We start from the raw sequence: 16,471 nt of genomic DNA, 5'->3' as shown, positions 1-16,471 counted from the left end.
ATATGACTTCTTAATAGAGCGCTCATAGTCTGAGTCCATTATCTTCACAGCCAGTTTAGCCATATCCACAAAGTGTTGTAGGACTTCCTCTGGTAGTTTCTCCTTTGGCGGCGGGGGCGGTTTCAGTGTAAAATGGGCCTTCACTTGGGCAGCCCCTTCGGCGTTGTTTTCCTCGATACTCATCTCGTAAGCCAACTTCTTTTTGGCAGGAGGAGAGGTGTTCTTGCTTGCTGCTATGTTCCGCTTTGGAGAAGGCTGACGTGCCTGATATCGATATGGCGGACTCGCGCTGATGGGCTCCGTCTCGGGGTGGGGTGGTGGAGTCGGCTGACGCGGTGGCGGACTAGTGCCGCGCTCCGTCTTGGGTTGGGGCCGTGGAGTCGGTTGACGCGACGGATTTGGAGGAGGAGCCGGCTGACGCGACGGACTTAGAGGAGGAGTCGGTGGACTTGGAAAGATGATGCAATCCTTTCTCCATAGAATGATACAACGTATGGCGTCTCCCAATGTGCGCTCCTCCTCACCTCCAGGAATGTCAAGTTCTAGCTCGTCATATCCCGACATCACTTCATCCACCCCGACATGAGCATAGCCAGCTGGAATCGAATTGCCATGGAAGGTTGCTTCAGGGGGATTTGGTAAAGCATAGCCGTCCGCCACCTTAATGGATATGTTCTTCACTTTCATGTGTAGCTCACAAGGTGTTGAATATTTGATATCATCCACGAGGTATCTAGCCAGCAGTGCATCATCGGCCGGGGTGGAACCCACGCTGCTTTTCGGCATAGATGGGATAATGCAATCCAATGCTGGATCTGCTTGCTGCTGCCGCTGAGATGCCCTTTCCTTGCTAAGTGAGTTGATCTGCTCCTGCTGCCGCGTGAAAGCGTGTTCCAACTCTGCATGCTTTGATTCTACTTGTTGCAGGCGGTCTGCTTGCAGCTTCCTCTGCTCCTCCTCCTGCTTCTTCTTTCTCGCACGGCTTCTGTAAGTGGGGTTCCACTCCGCAAACCCCTCAAACCACGGAACAATGGCTTTGCCTAGTGTTCGTCCCGGGTGTTCAGGATTCTTCAGGGCGCGCGTAAGCTCATCGTTCTCTCTCTCTCTCTCTCGGGCTTGCACGCCCCCATTTGAGCCTCTTCTGTTGCAACAAGTAAAGAGTCGGAGGCTTCTTTAAGACTTGCCCGCTCCATAACCAGCCCTGTCTTTGGGTCCAACTTCCCCCATGCACATAAAACCAAGTCCTGCACCTGTCGGGCCAACTCAATGTAACTGGAGTGACCCCTGCAGCAATCATCTGTTCCTCGGATTGATCCCACTTAGACCGGCCGACCTAGTAGTCACCTGGCCCTAGAAAATGGTGAAACTTTTTTTCGCAGCATTAATGTTGTTTTTCCTCGACCGTTCCTTGGCTGCTTCCGATTCCTTGAACTTCACAAAAGAGTCCCGGTGATCTTTTGCCTTCTCCGGTACGCCAGTGAATTCTGGAGTCTTCTTTCATGCTTCTTCGTAGCCTTTCCATATTGTTTTTTGTGGTTGCAGAAGCACTCGGCCAGCTTCTTAAGAGCACCCTTCTTAACTTTCTCCAATTCTACATTTCTCAAATGCTCTGGTAGGGTGAAATGTGACATGAGTGTTTCCCAAAGTAGAACTTTTGCTCTTTCGTCCACAATACTAACTCCTCGATCTCCCTTTGGCTTATTCCATTCTTGAACGGAGATCGGGATTTGGTCCCTGACAATAACTCCGCACTGACGGTTAAATTTGTCCACATTCTTTTTAGGAGCCTCCGGTTCACCAGATGGTTTGATCGAACCAATGTTGTTCTTTATGCCGGGCTACCACCTTTTGGCCGGGCCTCGTACTGGCCTGCTTGTAGAAGATTTGCTCGATCCGGAGGGCTAAAGTAAGAAATATCGATTCATTAATATATATATATATATATATATATACCTCACCGGTATTTGTTAATTGAAGAACATTTCCTTCGTCATCATTGTTGTGGCCATCGTCTCTTCGTTCGTCTTCATCAGATACTCCCTCACTGGAATTGTTCAGATATTGTGAGCCGTCATCTTCAGGTTGATTCTCTGGGCTTGGGGAGCGCATGATGTCGAAAATGATTTGTCTCCGTCTCTGTCAGTATTGTCCATAGCTTAACTAATACAGAAGAAAGATAAAACAATTTAGTATTAAAATTAGAATGCAATCAATAAGGAAAAACTGAATCATAGTAGATAATATGCATCTCGAATAATATCACTAATACATCTCGAATAATCCAGATAATATGCATCATCGACTATAATCTCGAATACACCGTCTCGAATATTATCTCGAATACATCTCGAGTATTATCACTAATACATCTCGAATATTATCATACAACTAGCAAGATGCCCGTGCGTTGCACGGAACATGAAGATGCATTTGTATCAGTAGTTTATCTTGTGGGAGAAAAGGATGAACGAGGGAAGGCTGTATCTGCAAATGTGGAGAGGAGTGTAGGTAAATTGTCATAGTTTCCTTCCTATCCATTAGATAGATCGGACGGCCTATATTGCAGGATGGCAGGCACACCATCATCACCAACTCTGCTTTTTATAAGAGTAGAGACATCACTAGCTAATACAGATCAAATATTATCGAAGAATCTAGTTCACTCGCGGTTCCGAGGTGCGGGCGGTGGACACCAAAGAGAAGGAACCATCTGAGGATCATAGCTCGGGTGAGATCCCTGAAAAACCTGCCAGGTATTGGAGAACCTGACGTCCAATGCAACCATGTAGCGACGGACATGCTCGTCCTCCTCCCTGACACGACAACATACCACCTCCTCGGGGGCAGGCTGCCTCCACACCAAAAGTGGCCCACGCGACCGCTAGCAAAGAAGCTCTGGGTCGACAATGGGAGCCCGGTTCCTTACCAAGCTGCGCGCCCCGGAAGGTAGCACCTCCCAGCCCAATTCCGGACATGGCGCCTCTCAAGCACTTTGTCGCCACCGAGTCGACGACGAGGATGCGGGCCAGGCATCGTCAACTAACTTTGTTCAAATACAACATTAGGATATTTACATGTTTTTGATCAATATTTTTAGGATACAACATTAAAATATTTTCAATACATGGTCAACTTTTTTCTATGCAATTTTTTTCTATGCTTGGTCAAAATTCCTCAAATGTTTTCTATGCAACTTTTTTCTATGCAAATTTATTCTATACTATACATATGGTCAACTTTTTCTATGCTTGTTCAAAATTTCATCCTATGGTCAAAAAATTTCCTATGCAAATTTATTCTACTATACATGGTCAAATGTTTTCTATGCAACTTTTTTGCTAACTCATCTACTAGCTAAGCCATCTACAACATCTAGTGCAAATTTACATACATACACATACTAAGCCATCTACAACATCTAGTAAAAAAACAATCTATGAAAAAAAAGATGAACAAATTTTGCCAAGTGGTTGGGAGGCTCACCGGCCGGGATCATCGGAGCAGAGGGAGGCAGGGAGCACACCGGAGACGGAGGAGGACGCCGGAGGCGGGGAGGAGCGGCGCTGGCGTGGGCTCGGGCGACGGCGGCTTGTGGAGGAGCGGTGACGGCGGGCAGCATAAATCAAGGTAGGGCGAGCGCCCCACCTCGCCCTATCATGTCCTCCGCGCGTGAGTGTCGATCGAATCACCACGGAGCATGGTCGGGGCCCTATTCGGCCGACCAGTCAAAGCGCGCGTTGTGCGAAACAAGGACAGTTTGCCGCATAGAGCTTCCAATAGCGTAAAAGCCTTGCAGAGGCCGGTCTTCAGGTTGCTCTGAATTATACCTAGCGATCCCTCGGGCCGGGCCGGGCTTTGGTCCGGGCCAACCAAAGCCCAACGCAAAAAACCCAGGCCCGAGCCCGGCCCGGCTGCCGGGCCTAAAAATCGGGCCCGAGCCCGGCCCATCACGCTTAAAGACCGTTGGGCCTCGGGCCACGGGCCAGGCCTCTTCCTTAAATGGCAAAAACGACAGGCCCAGGCCCGGCCCAGCCCGTGCTTCAGGCTCAATACCTAGGCCCGAGCCCGGCCCGTGGACAAGGTCGGGCCGGGCCGGGTCGGGCTTTTTCGGGCCGGTTGGGTTGGGCCGACCGGGCCGGGCTGCCCATTGCCAGGATGACTCTGAATCCAACCCGCCCAACTAGCTTGGGGATCTGTGCCGTAATATGTATTGCGATTTACTGCCTCACCTGAATGGACGTATATCACCGTATTTAAATGAAAGCCCATGTGTGGTGGGACATGTTGCAGAGGCAGTATTTACTGCCCGCCCGAAGGAGGCACCCGATGCAACATCTCTCTTGGCAGTGCATCAGTTTGGTAATTGTTTTATTAAAGTACGTAATTAATTGCTACAATTTTATGATTACTTTAGGAAAATCAAAGAAATGTGCTTATAGTATAGACACATAACATGGCCCAAAAAAACCAAAGGTACCCGATGCAATACCCCCCTTAGCACTGCGTCAGTTTGGTAATTTTTGTTAGAAAAAGTACTCCTCTGTCCTACAATATGATACATTCTTACATCCAAAATACTCACATGTTAAATGTAATAGCGTCTTATATTATGAGATAGAGGGAGTTGTTAATTGCATACTAATTTGATGATTAGTTTTGGAAAATGAAAGTAACATGTCAAATTGTAAGGCATTTGGATGAGCTCTGTGGGAGGTTGTCTTTTTGGAAAACAATACATAAAAAAAATCATGTTTTAAATTTTCAAAAGAATTCTGAAAAATCATACACATTCGTATGGATGTATTCTACATATGTGTAAAGTTTGACGATGAAATACAGTATGATGAGAGCTACAGAAATACACAAGTTCATGAATTCTTAATAAGGAACAACGCCTATACGGTTCACCATTTTCAAAATCGTGATTGTTTCTTTTTTGTGTATCTCTCACCATAATGTATATCATCTTTAAATTTTATACACATATGATATACAACCATATGAAGATGTGTGATAAATATATATTTTTTGAAACTACAAAATGCTAATTTTGATTTCTTTTCAAAGAAAAGAAATCTCCATTGTGAGACGGAGGGAGTACTAATGTTGAGACACTTATTTTGGGACGAAGGGAATAGTTAATTGTAGTATTAATTTGATGATTAGTTTTGGAAAATCAGATAAACTCGTCGATGGTACACAGTCTATCACAGGATGAGACATGCTTGAACAGGCAATGATGTGGTGGCCGAATAGAAAATTGATACATCTCTTGTGCCTGCGCCGGCTGCGCATTGAATTCACAGTACATTGATTTCGAATGGTCAAGTCAATGGAACAGACAATGTGCAACTCCTTATACAGTGGAACTATTCATGCAGATGTATAATTAGCCCGTATACTTGCAAAAAGACTGACAGGAGTGAATCCTGAGGCCATACCCACGAGGGGGATAACGAGGTACCTGGTGCTCGGCCGCTGCAATGCCGCACTCTTCCAATAGGAGCTCTTCTGCTATACCTGCCTTGCATGAGCATTATGTCCAACGACATCTCATATTTAGGACATCAGGGGCCGGTTATAGGGCATTTAACAAACCGGTGCACACCCCTCCCCCCGCGCTGGGCCAGCCCAATTTCACTTTTTTCTGGTTTAATACGCAAAATATAACCAACCAATAGACCACACGTCCTGATAATATATTTTCTTTTCTTAGTTTCATACTTTCTCCAGCTGGGTTTTTCTATTTTCATTATGGATTTTTTCAGGACCGGTATTTTGTTTTGGTTTTTTCACTATTTTTCCGTTTCTTTTCTTCCATATTTTTTTCCTTTTCCTTTTTCTATTTCTTTTTCCATTTTCATGTCATTTTTTCTGGACCAGTTTCATTTGTTTTTCATTTATTTTATTTTTTCCTTTTTCTTTCTCAAAAGGCATGAACTCTTTTCAAAATCAATGATTTGTTTTTGAAAATTTGAGATATTTTTTCAAAATACATGATTTTTTTTAAATTTGATGAACTTTTTCAAATTTATACAAAAATTCAAAATCGATGAACTTTTTCTCAAATTTGTGAACTTTCTTAAGTTTGTGAATTTATTTTTAAAAATCCACAAAAAATTGAATTCACAAATTTTTATTTTTTTCGAATTTTTGGGATATTTTTCTTATAAACCTGTATGATTCAAAAGTCAAATGGTCAACCATTGACCGAGCAACCAAATTCCTTTTTTAGGGGACCGAGCAAGTTTTTTTTTCACGCAAAGGGTAGTGAGCTTTTTTTATAGGTGAAGGGGAGTGAGCTAGTGAGTGACTGTGTGATTGCGAGAGCTACCATCTGTAGCAACTGTGTGAGCGCCAGCTTCCTGAGCTGGCACCGTAAGTCCCAATTAGGAGCACCCATATTCTATCAACTGAGTCATTAGGAGTCGTAACATTCCTTAAGACCATATTCCGTGCTGGGCCAAAGCTTTTTTTCGAAATTGTGTAGGGCTACGCCCAATGGTTGACTTGGGCCATACTTATCCTAGCAGCATGACCGTTCGTAGCTAGGAGCGGAATCATCACGTGAGCTACGTATCTCATTAACTAAGATAGAAGGAGCTCTCTCCGAAGGATTCCCCCTGCCCAGGCCCATTCGTTCGATTACTCATGGTGTCTTCGCTGCTTCCTTGCTACCGTTTTTTCTATTTTCTTTCTTCTTTTTTTTCTTTGATTTTCTTTATTTTTTCATCAATTTTCTTTGATTTTTTCGTTTCTTCAATATACTAGATTTTTTGTCATTGGTTTTCTTCATTATACTTTGGTTTTCTTTTTTTGAACATTTTTTTGTTTTACTTGTGTTTCCTTTTCCTCATTTTTCTTTTGTTTCGCTAGGTTTTCTCAGCACACAATGGACATTTTTAGTGTACACATGAAATATTTTTTGTACACATTGAACATTTTTCAACACATGATCTACATTTTTCTTAAATACATGTTTTTGAATACACGGAGAACATGTTTCAAATGTACATTTAAAAAACTTGAATGCTTCGTCAACATTTTTCAAATTCTTGCTCAACATTTTTATATACATAATCGAAAGAATCATAATTTTTTCAATACAAGGTCAAAATTTCTTCTATACAGATTTACCGTTTTTAAAATGCTTGACTAATATTTTTTGAATAAAAGATTAACATTTTTTGAATACACGGTCAATATTTTGCCTATACATGCTTTAACCTTTTTCAAATGTTTGATTAGCATTATTCTATTACATGGTCAAGCTTTTTTCTATGCACATTTAACATTTTTCAAACTGTTAAACAACAATTTTACAAATGCAAGATTTAAAAATATTTAATGCAGGAACAACATTTTTTCTATACACATTTAATGTTTTCCAAATTTTTGATTAACACTTTTGAAATGCTGGTTCATAAAATTTTCGAATGCTTGATTAACATTTTTATATAAAATGATGAGAAAATTCTCATTATTTTTTTAATGCATGGGCAACATTTTTCTACACACTTTTAACATTTTCCAAATTCTTGGTTAACACTTTTGAAATACTTGTTTAGCATATTTTCAAATGCTTGATTAAAATTTCCATATACATGATCAAAAAAATTATCATTTTTAATAAATGGTCAACATTTTATCTATACACATTTCGCATCTTGAAAATGCATAGTTAACATTTTTCAAAATATTTTAAAGTGTAAACAAAAGTTAAAAATGGAATTAAAACATGAAAATATAGAGAAAAACAAGGCGGTGTCTTCCCATGCACTGGGCTGGCCCATATGCTCGCGTGCACTGGGAGTCTCTAACTCTTGGTGAATTTCGGATCAATTGACTACTTGTGCACCTAAAAATAGTTTTTAATTAAAATAATGAGCAAACTATGAAGTTGTAGTTGAAATTTGACCTGGTTCCTGCTGATTTGATGGAAATTTGTCTATTTAAGGAGAGGTGGATGGACAGCTTTGGACATGCAACCATTTGGTTAATTTTACAAAGAATGTGGTATAATATTTTTTGATAGACCCTTCTGGCCTACCCAAACACTCAACCTTCAACATAATATATTTTCTTAAAATCTCAGGACTGACCCGAACTTTTGCAAGCAGGTGGGCATGCCATATTTGGCATCCATGCCTGGTTTGAATGATTTCCAATAGCGGATGGATGTTGTGTCATGTCCGGTCATTGATCAACTTTTTTCACCAGGAAAACTCTAGAAAATGCAAAACTTCTCAAAACCCAAGAAACTTGGCTTTGTGCCTTGAATTGGTCATAAAAGTCCATGAAAAAAGTTGAGGACATTTCAAAGATGTGGTGACACAACATGCTTTCACACGGAGTCTTCTAGCCTACCCGAACACACTTCGTTCAACGTGGTCTATTTTTGTACAGCCTTGAAATGACCCCAACTTTTGCAAACCGGTGGGCATGCCCATGGTAGGCATCCATGTTAGGTTTGAATGGCCATTTATCTATCTTTTTGACCGAGAAAACTCCAGAAAATGCAAAATTTGTCGACAAGTAAAATAACTTGGCTTGGTGAATTTGTCATAAAAGGTCATGTAAAACAATTGGGGCCATTTGAGGGATGTCGAGAAACAACGTGCTCTCAAACGAAGCCTTTTGGCCTACCTGCACTCCCTACGTTGAATGGTAGGTATTTTTGAGATGACCCCATTGGTCTAGTTTGGACATATTTTGAGATGACCCCAACTTTTGCAAGCAGGTGGGTGCACCCATCGTAGGTATTCATGCTAGGTTTGAACCATTTTTGTCGCCGTATGCAAGTTGCGACAGGTCCGGCCATTTATCAGACTTTTTCGCGATACAAGCAATGTGAAAAAAATTAGGTCATTCGAGAGATGTCGAAAAAACAATGTGCTCTCAAACGGATTATTCTGGCCTACCTAGATACCCTATTTTGAACATATGCTATATCTTTGACATTTTGAAATGACCTCTACTTTTGCCAAAAGGTGGCCTTGCCCATGTTAAGCATCCATGTCAGGTTTGAAGGAAAAAAGTAAAATCATAATTTAAACAGGTACTTAAAACTGTTATTTCATGTTTTTCAACATAAGTAATAAATATAAAGGGGTAAAACTGAAAAAAATACATATTTTTTTAAAGATTTGATAAATATTTGAAGGAAAAAATTTAAAACAGTTACTTAAAACTGCTATTTTGTAATTGCAAACACTATTTCAAATTTTAAAGATGTTTAAAAAATTAAAAAAAGATAAAAATGAATTAACCAAAAAGGAGAAGAAAATGAACAAAATAGGAAAAAACTATGGCCTTCGCCCAACTGGGGGACGGCATCACTCCCGTTGGCCACGTGTTGGGCTGGTCGAAGAGCACTCGGCTTTGAAAAAAGTTCATCGATTCAAAAAATGTACCTATTTTCAAAATTTGTTCAAAAATTAAAATAATGTCCCTTTTTCAAAATTTGTTCACAAATTAAAAAATAATTGAAGAGTTTCAAATAATGCAGGCTCTTTAAAATTTTGTCTAAAATTTAAAAAATTAGTCCTATTTTCAAATTTTATACACAAATACGAAAAACAAAATTGGACAAATTTGTTAGTTTTTTTCAAATTCCTAATTTGTATTCGTATTTTTCTGATTTGTTTTTCAAATTCCAAATTTGTTAGTGTTTTTCAAAAAAAATTGAAAAATTCAAGAATTCATGTTGAAAATTTTGTTGTAGTCCACAAAAAATGAAAAAGAAACAAAAAAAGAAAAAGTAAAAATAAATAGTGAGGAAAAAATACAGTAATCGGATGGTTGAGGGATAGTTCTTGACTTCTTGTAGTCCGCGTTTCCTACATAAATACCGAAGCTTATTAGCTCGTGTGGCTAGAGACAAGTGGTCAGCGGCGGGATTTACAGGGTTCAATCCCTTACACTGCCATTCCTATTTTTGGTGAATATTGCTCAAAAATATCAGTAATTGTTCAGGAATTTGAAACTTTTAGGGTTTTTGAACTTTCTCGGAAACTTAAAATGTTCACGTGTACGAAAAATGTTCTGCAATTCCCAATATTTTTTGTGCTTTTTCAAAACTATTCAAAATTTGGATAAATGTTGGCACTATCAAATTTTGTTCTAAAAATTCAAAAAATGTTCGCGCTTTCCAAAAAATGTTCACACTTTAAAAAAGAAATTTCAAACTTTGTTCAAGTTGTTGGAAAAAATGTCAGATTTACAAACATTGCTTGATTTTTTAAAATTTTGTTCACAATTTCCAAGAAATATGAGGAAAAAACAAAAACTGTCCGGATTATGTGTTGTATTTAGTTCTTAACCGTGCGCTTTCCATTTTGTTCGCCATGCATGGCTTGTTAGCCGGACTGGTAAGGTGCCCTCCTCCCCCACCTCGAGGTACGTATTTCGAACCTCCCCCCCACCCCCCCATTCTGAAGACGCGGATAACTCTAATATCAAGGGAATTAAGTGCAGAATAGGCACAATGAGATCTCTTGATGTTTAACTCTAATAATGTCAGGCTGGTGTAGTCGTGCTTAGTTTTCATGGCAAAGAGGTGAACCGTAAGAAACATGACGAATACAGTTTTGAATGCATCAACCTGTTCTGTTTGTATGTCTTCTCAAGTATTGCTTGGGCTGCTTTCTGGCTTTTTCCATCCTTGGTAACCATACCTTTATCACAATCTCGTTATGATCCAACGTACCGTCAAACACACGAATCGCCTTGGATAGAATAGCAAAAACATTTTTGACGTCAGATTCATCGATCCAACCTTATGTAGAACACATTAATCGCCTTTATCACAACGTCGCTACGATCTAGCCTTTTGTCAAAAATTGCTATTTGCAAGTGCAGGGTTTTCCATGTGTGGATATCTTTGGGAAATCATTATGCATATGTTATGTAATTAAGCTAGCCTATATACCTGAGTAAGGGTGGAAGGCTCAGGCCCTTACCTCGACGTTTTGTTCCACTTTGGTCAACTTTAGTTACCGAGAAATGGTTATTATATTCCTTGTTGACCGCAACCTACTGTGTGTGGGGGGTAGTATGAGACCCCCTTGAAAATCGATTATCTAGCATGATACTCTTCCAGAAGGCCCAACATTGGTACTAAAATTGAAAACCTAAAACTTGCATAGGGTGTTGATGTCACCCGAGGTATTTCTGAAACAACTTGGCCAGGGCCTGAGAAAATCATGGTTTGTAATGGCAGTAGCCGCCCCCTTGGAAACCAGGCTTGGCTAGCCGGATACTTAGCCAATCTGGCTGGGACCAGTCTAGAGATACGTTCGACTCTGATCCAGATGTCACCCCACCGGGAGGTCTTCTGGATTAGTTTGACATTAGCTAGAGGAACTTGTTAACTCCGAACCTCCAGATCATGTTTGTGTTAATACGCGGTGGTTCTAAGGGCCGAGTATTGATAACCCACAAGTATAGGGGATCGCCACAATTTTCGAGGGTAGAGTATTCAACCCAAATTTATTGATTCGACACAATGGGAGCCAAAGAATATATTTGCAAGTATTAGTAGTTGAGTTGTCAATTCAACCCACCTGAAAGACTTAATATCTGCAGCAAAGTATTTAGTAGCAAAGTAGTATGATAGTAATGGTAATAGTAGCAGTAGTAGAAGTAGCAATTTTGTAGTGATTGTAACAGGAGCAACGGCAAAAGTAAGTTAGCAAAGAGCAATATGTGAAAAGCTCGTAAGCATTGGACCAACGATGGATAATTATGTGGATAATATTCATCATGTAGCAGTTATAACCTAGGGTGACACCGAACTAGCTCCAATTCATCAATGTAATGTAGGCATGTATTCCATATATAGTCATACGCGCTTATGGATATTAAGGCCTCCTTTTAATAGAGAACCGGAACAAAGCATTAGCACTTAGTGAGTACTTGAACTCCTCAAACTACGGTAATCACCGGAAAGAATCCCAATTATTGTCACCTTGGGGTATGCGGATCATAACTCGTAATAGGTGTGTATAACTTGCAAGATAGGATGAAGAACACACATATATTCATGAAAACATAATAGGTTCAGATCTGAAATCATGGCACTCGGTCCCTAGTGACAAGCATTAAGCATAGCAAAGTCATAGCAACATAAATCTCAGAACATAGTGGATACTAGGGATCAAGCCTAACAAAACTAACTCGGTTACATGATAAATATCATCCAATCCATCACCGTCCAGCAAGCCTACGAAGGAATTACTCACTCCCGGCAGTGAGCATCATGAAATTGGTGATGGATGAAGGTTGATGATGACGCGACATCGGATTCCATCGTTCGGAGCCCCAAACGGACTCCAGGTCAGCCCTCCCGATGAAGAACAGGAGGTGACGGCGGCTCCGCATCGTAAAACATGATGAATCCTTCTCTCTGATTTTTTCTTGGCGAATAGGTATATACGGAGTCGGAGTTAGGGTTGCCGGAGGTCCAGGGGGCCCACAAGCTTGTCAGGCATGCCCTTGGGGGGCGGGGTGGGCGCGCCCCTATGCTTGTGGCTCTTGGGTGGCCCCCTCTAGTGTATTCTTCTGCCAGTATTTTTTTATATATTCCACAAAAATTCTCCATAAATTTTCAGGTCAATCCGAGAACTTTGATTTCTGCACAAAAACAACACCATGGCAATTCTGCTGAAATCGGTGTCAGTCCGGGTTAGTTTCATTCAAATCATGCAAATTAGTCCAAAATAAGAGCAAAAGTGTTTGGAAAAGTAGATACGATGGAGATGTATCAAGTATTAGAGGAACATGTTATGGATGCAGATCTTATAATGGGATGTTGGAAGCACCCTATATGGTTAAATCTTTCAGAAAGCCATGTCCATGGTTACAAATGACTTGGGGATTTATAATTCTAGTCTTAGAAAACTTGAACTAATAACTAAAACTTGCTCAATGTGTGTGTACCGTGATTGCCTGTTCTTGTGGGTATGCAAGAAAGAAGAGGACATGGTGGAGTTATGAATGACTCAGAGGCAGCTATTCAGGATCGCTTATTGATCAACTTGTTTGCAACCCCTAATGCATAGGTTAATATCATCTTATTCTAGTAATCATAGGACTAGTTGGTTTACATTGCTTAGTTGCTTGCTCCAACCTCACCACTTAACCATATTCAACCAATATTTTTTTAGTCTTGATACACTTGCTAATGTACTTGCTGAGTCCAAAAGACTCACCCTTGCTACCACAATACCAAATGTAGGTACCAATGAGGCAGGATCAATTGGACTGCTTCGTTACTAGTTCCACTATGATGCAGATCATAACGAGTATACACCATGACACTTTTCTATGACCAGGACGATCACTGGGACTGAGATCCTGGTTGGCAGCTTGGGTTAGCAGGGTGGACGTTGCTTATTTCTCTTGCCTCTTAGGCATATTTTCTTCTTATCCGTACTCAGATCCATGCTTTCTTCCGCTGGATGAATGATGTAATTTTGGGTCATGTTGACCTCTGTTTGGTGATATTTATCTATAGGCATATGTTTGCCATAATGTTCACGCGTATTAAACACTTCTACTCATGAGTAGTTGTATTTGTTGTGATATTCACCTTGTTAACCGACATATGGCCATGCATGTATGTTTGAAGTCATATGTTGGGCGACCGAGATGCGCTTCTATCCTTAGAGAGATCGCAAACTCTCGCGGGGGCTAGTACCGCATCTTGGGTGTTACACAAATCCCCAGAGTTTGTAGCCTCTCAAGACATAGTGAAGTTTCACGGGCTGGTGCCCATTGGAGGGGTTTTCCTCGTTACAATCTAGTGCCCAACATATTGATTTGATCTTCCTTGTTTTCTTGCCTATCACATCTCTAACATGGCTTGCATCTTATCTTGTGCAGCCAGCCAACCATTCTCGGCGGTGGAACTCACCATATTGAGCAATAGTATTCTTTCACAACTTCTCTCTCTCTCTCTCTCTCTCTCTCTCTCTCTCTCTCTCTCTCTCTCTCCGTGTGCTGAGGTGGAATCCTCCCATAGAGAAGCCTCCTTGTTCTAGTACTTACTGTTGAGTTTGTGGGGCAAAACCCCAAGCCCATCATCACCAGAAGCAATAATTGACTTATCTGGATCTCGGAGGCTTTGGCTCATGCATCCCCAGCAGATGGCATGGGGGCGAGGATAGTTATAGAGTACCGCATACGCTTATAAGCGAACATGTTCAATTCTCCATGAATATAAATGTGTTGTACTTGTTACAATGTTGGACGGCCTCTTCTTTTGCAATTAGTCTTGCTGTTTTTATCCATTATGTGCAGGCTTTCTTATAGTCAAAGTACAATATGTATGCCCTTTTAGGAGATTACTTTTTAGGATCCTGGGGCGATACAGACTCATGACCACATGCATAATCATTTGTCTTTTTTCTCCAAAGTATAATTCATATGTCTCTTTTTTTTCGATCACTCCGTAGGAGTCGTGCACGACGCAGACTAATGCATGATGGGATGCATAATCAGTTTAGGTCTGGTTTGCAATTAGTCTTGCTCTTTTTTCATGTTTGTTTTTTCTTTTATTTTTCATTTTTTATATTTTTTATATTTTTTATATTTATTCCTTTTCCTTTTCTCTTACATTGTGTGAACACATTTCAATTTGAAGAATATTTTTTTTAAGTCCCCATTTTCTTGAAATCATGAAAATTTGTGGGATCGACGATTATTTTCACTGTGTGATCTTTCAGCTGCGAATAATATTTTTGAAAACATAAATTTTAAAATTCATGAACATTTATTTTACAAATTTGCGACATTTGTGAAATTGCATATATTTTTTATGAAACATGTGAAGATTTTTTGTGAATCGACGATTATTTTGTGAATTTTTGGATAAATTTTTTAGATCCATGAACATTTTTGCATACGCAAATATTAAATAAAATATGTTTTTTTGGAAAAAACAGTTATACATCCCAAATATTTTATGATTATCCGAACATTTTTCAAAATCAAGACTATTTTTTTAATTCACGAAGATATTATACTTTTGTTTGTTTCAACATTCTTATTTTTGAATTTTGAATTTTTTTGAAATCCCAAATTAGTTTAAAGGAAAATATAAAAAACAAGAAGAAAAAATGGAACAAAGAAGACAGTGAGCGTGTTCTGTCCTGCACATGGGCCGGCCTTAAATCGTTGAAAATTGAGGAGAGGATTGTTGGAAATCAGCGCCATAATCTTCTCCTCCAATAATTCCGGGCAAACCCCTAGATGTCTCAACGGCAGGGCAAGGGCGGCGCGCCATAGTCACCTGATTGGATGAACAAAAGCAAAGGGCAGCGAGGCAACGAGGAGAAGAAGACGAGGAGGCGACCCAGCGTGCGCTCCGTTCGGTTTGACGATTTTTTTAGCGAACACTGCGCTCGTCGAAAGCACTAATTGAGGAGTACTCCTTGCAAAGATCACTCTCACCTCCTCAGGTTGTGACAAGTGGCGCGCTGCATGCGCGCTACTTGTCGCAATCAGGGAGTTTTCCCTTTTTCATATATCAGTTTATTCAAAACGTCTTATCTCTTAAATTGTGCGTCCAAATTTCGAACCATTTTCACCATTGGATTACTCGCGCCGAGATCTTCAAAACGAGATCTCATGTTGATAGGTTTTGACGAACTATTTTTTCACGAAAAAAATTGGACGAAAAACCGGGCAAAAAAACTGAACCGGGAGCACGGTCATTCCCTTTCCGAAAGAGGCACGGTCGTGCCTCCCGCGAAAGCACAACCGTGCTTCTCGTGGAAGCAAAACCGTGCCTCTCGCGGAAGGAAAAAAAACGCATTTTTTTTCGTTTCTGAGAGGCATGGCCGTGCATCTCGCGGAACCAAAACCGTTACTCTCGCAGAAGAAAAAACAGAAAACGATTTTTTTCCGTTTCCGAGAGGCACTGTCGTGCCTCTCGTGAAAGCAAACCGTGCCTCTCGCGCAAGAAAACAAAAAGGTATTTTTTGAGCAAAATTTTTTTAAAGAATTTTTTCCTTTGTCCAAAAGCTAAGGAAGACAGGTGGAAAATCGAAAAGTCAAAAAAAAAAAAACCGGGAAAACAGTTTAAAAAGCTGAAAACGCGTGAAAAAATAAAATATCCGAAGGGAGCGCACAGAGCGCGATACGTGGCAGTGATCATTGCGAGCCTCCCGAAGGAGCGCTCTTTAACTAGTTGCTCCCTACGCTCGCTCGTATGCACCTGGCTCGGTCGCACCCATAGGCCTAGGCCTATATGCATACCTGGGTCGGGGCCCTAGCAATTGGGGGCAGTGTGTGGCTGCACCGCCCGCACATGCTCAGGGCCGGCGCTGGGCTTAGGTCGCTAAATAGGAGCTCGCCTGCTCCTGAAAAAAATAGTAGCACCACTTCCATTCTTATCCTAAAACTAAATATTAAAAAAATCTCTACCGGTGGCGCCTTCGCTGCAGGCGGCTCCTCCTCCATTGAATCG

This window comes from Aegilops tauschii, chromosome 2 (genome assembly GCF_002575655.3).
Source record: "Aegilops tauschii subsp. strangulata cultivar AL8/78 chromosome 2, Aet v6.0, whole genome shotgun sequence".
Classification (NCBI taxonomy): Eukaryota; Viridiplantae; Streptophyta; class Magnoliopsida; order Poales; family Poaceae; genus Aegilops; species Aegilops tauschii.
Note: the sequence above shows the minus strand (reverse complement) of the source record.